We start from the raw sequence: 3811 nt of genomic DNA on the forward strand, positions 1-3811 counted from the left end.
GTGGGTTGGAAGGTCAGGTTAGGATAAAACTGTGAAGAGAGGTTACCTTGACTTACGTGCGTCTCCCGCGCCAGTAATTTGTCCGTGCTGTGTGAGCGTATTTAGATCTGTCAGATAGACACGGAGGAGGAGGAGGAGGGGGAGGGGAGGAGGAGGAGGAGGAGGGAGGTATGCTTGGCACGATCCCACTCATGATCTACTCTTGGCATGCACAGGACGTGGACTAGATGATGGATTGGTCATATCACAACAAGTAGAACCTACTGATTTAGTCCGGCGCGTTTGTTTTTTTCCCTGGCATTCGGGGATTGTTTGTGCTTTATTTGTTGTTGTTGCTGCTGATTCTGTTGCTGTTGCTGTTGTTGTTGTTGTTTTGGTTTGGTTGGTTTTTTTGTTTCCTTAATGGGCCTGGCGGACTCCACGAAAAAAACTTCGAGCGAGAGCGAGGCTCTTTTTCGGCTCCATTGTCAATATGCTTAGCGGCACCTCCTCTCGTCCACACTCCACTGTTGTTGTTGTTGATGATGTTGCTGTTGTTGTTGTTGCTCCTGCTGCTGCTGCTGTCGTTGATGTTGTTGGCGTTGATGTTATTGATCTTGTGGTTGATGATGATGATGATGATGATGATGATGATGATGATGATGATGATGATGATGATGAAGCAAGACGTTCCTGATTCGATTAGAATTCTCCCTGCGCCCCCCCCCTGGTTTCCCTTGTGTAGACTTGGTGTGCCGCGTACATCACCCGTCCAGGTGGCAGAGAAGTTGTCAGTTGTCAGCTCAGATCACAGCCGGACTCCTCTCTGCTTCTTTACTTTACTTTACTTTACTTTACTTTACTTTACTTTACTTTACTTTACTTTACTTTATCCGTCCTCTTGTACCTCTAGGGCGTCGAGGGGAGAAAGAGCTTCCTGTCTCTAGCCTCTCCGCTTCACTTCCCGAAAACTCGCCACTCTTTTCTAAAAGAAATACAACAATGGAAACTGTCTAAGACGTCCACCGATTAATTGTCGAAGAGAAAAGTTGTTGTCTTTGGGGACTCTCGTGGTCTAGAGGTTAAGGTGTTAGCCTTTCGTTCAAAGGTCCCGGGTTCGAATCCGGGTAGAAACCGAAAAATTTTCTTCTCTAAAATTGTTTCCTTTCACCTCCTGTCCTGCTCTCTAGCAATGTTCTGTCGTCTGCTTTCGTCTCCTCTTTCTGCCTCCACCCCTCACCCCCTTTGCCCCCTCCTCTGGGGTCCTGACTCTTTCTGTAGTATTTTTACTTGTACTCCGTGGCTCCTTCTTACTGCTGTCTTTCTGCCACACCCCTGATCTTCTGGTAGGAAAGATCTACACTTACCCCTCTCGGAACAGGGCAAAAAATCTCAGAGGGCCCGTGTGCAAGTTGCGCACGTTAAAGATCCTTTGGTGGTCTAAAATCGATAAAAGTAGGCTTCGGTCGCCACCTGGGCAAAACTCAAACTTTATTATTACTTTGTCCTCTTATTTCCTTGTCTTCATTCATTCGGGAAGGGGGGGGGGGTTCATTAACCATAAAGTGGGTGGTTAACGGGTGCTCTGGTGTGGTTTGCTCCTTTTTTCCTATCAAACATCTATCGTCTTTATCTCCCCTCCTTCTTTTTTGTGTTTGTTACTCCCTTGTAACACCTCTAACCTTCGGCTCTTATAACATGACCTTATTGTGTTGCAAGTGCCGTAAAACTCTTACTAAAACTAAAACTAACCATAAAAAATGGCGTAACTGTGTGAGTCAGAGCTGTCGATCTGTCACCCTTTGTCACCACGGCCAGGATAGACAGACAGACATGCACAGGCTGTCGCGTGCACACGGGCGTACAAACGTCCATAATCATGCTCTTGTTTAATTAATATATGCGCACACTGCTGGGGGAAGACTGGGGACATGTGTGTTTACAAGGCTCAACGCAGTTTTGGACGTTTGAAGATGGATGGATGGGTGGGAGAGAGGACCTGATGGATAGACGGGGGAGTTGAAAGGATGGGTGGGTGGACGGATAGGTGGATGAAAGGTAACTCGAATGGATTGATGAGTGTGTAGTATAGACGGAATGTACAACGCCAGAAGAAGACGTTCATTTTGCTGTGTACATTACTGATTACGATACTGAATGCCTTTAAACGCGAAAACACGTATTAAGAAAATGTACTCAAATCTGTTGAAAACACCCCACCCCCCTTTCTTTCTCTTAAATTAGCTCCTACTCCGCCCTCTTTTGCTCTGTCCAAGTTCCCGTATCATCAAGTCGGACGCTACTTAAACCTCACCATTTTCTACTCACCATGAGCGCTTGGTCGGCGCTCTGGTGTGATCTTCTCCTTCTCCTTTGAAAAGGGGAAATGGTATAGGTGTAACGCCCATATCAACACCATTAGGTATTTAACCCTGTCCGTACGCGCATGGGGTCATTTTGTACTCCCGGGGTTGTATTTTTCATATTTTAGAATACTTCTATTGCGGTGTCCTTGAAACGTTCAGTATTTCTCAAAAAATCATTTTGACAGACTGCTATGCAGAGCGCACGGATCGGAGTAACGTGTAATTAATTTCCTCTTTGGAAAGTGGTGGCACAGAGTTCCTCACGTCGTATGGATACGATTGTAAAACACGACGTACGGATAGGGTTAAGTGGTGGCACAGAGTTCCCCACGTCGTATGGATACGATAGTAAAACATGACGTACGGATAGGGTTAAGAGGCGGGACCCCCGAGTTTAACGTCCATCTTCGAAGGGACCGAGACAAAAGGAAATTTATGTGTCCTTTCCCAAGAACACAACATCGTACCGACCTGAGGCTCGAACCCCCGAACCCGCGATCTCACGATTACCGTACTTGTAGCCTTACCACTAGGCAAGAGACGGTATTCCTTTTGTTCTCCCTCTCGGAATCTCTTCCTGGTCAAATGGCCGTTTTCCTGATGACATAGCCATTAGCTTCAACTTTACCAACCAAGCAACCCTTCTTTGTACCATCACTGAACACCGCTGACCTTTCCTTTCCTTGGTCATTCTGTCCTTGGGTGAGAGAAGGACGAAGCGAAAGAGTGAAGGACGAAGTGAAAGAGTGAAGGACGGAGGGAAGAGGAAGTCTATGACATGTGTCTGCCTGAGAGATGTGCAGATGAGACTTGGCACTTTGATAGCCCTGCAGGAATGTGTCACTCCACTCTCTCCCTCTCTCTCTGTCTCTCTCCCTCTCTCCCTCCCTCTCTCTGTCTCTCTCTCTCTTTCTCTCTCTCTCTCACTGGATACCTACTGCTACATGACCACCTGTCTCATAAATACGTACGACCAGTCTTAGTTTCCACTCGCAGTCTGTGTTACTAACTAAATCCCAATTTTACTGTTTATTTGAGTAAAAAGAAGCGTAGGAACACAATAGCGGTCATTGGGTGCTAAGGAAAAGCAAAATGATATATTTTTTTAAAAATCGAAAGAAAAGAAGCTGAACAATACCCATGTATGTTTAGTTATAGCTTTCCGTCTGTCAAAATGGATTGTGTGTTATGTTTGAGTAAAGAGAAGCACATCGACACGATGATGGTCATTTAGTGCTGGGGAAAAGTAAGACAAGCAGACAGAAACAACAGAGGGAAAGTAAAGAAGTAGGACCTACCAGTGGCGCCCTCCAACCCTCCGTCTGTCAAAATGGAACAACTTCGTGTAAGGATTTATTGTAGTCCAAGGTTTGAAAAGAGCCGAACAAATGTTAATGTGTTGCAATAGTTAATATAGTTACGTGCCTTGCATGTGATATAATAATATTGAGAGAAGTTTTTTTTTT

This window comes from Aplysia californica, unplaced genomic scaffold, assembly GCF_000002075.1.
Source record: "Aplysia californica isolate F4 #8 unplaced genomic scaffold, AplCal3.0 scaffold00258, whole genome shotgun sequence".
Lineage (NCBI taxonomy): Eukaryota > Metazoa > Mollusca > Gastropoda > Aplysiida > Aplysiidae > Aplysia > Aplysia californica.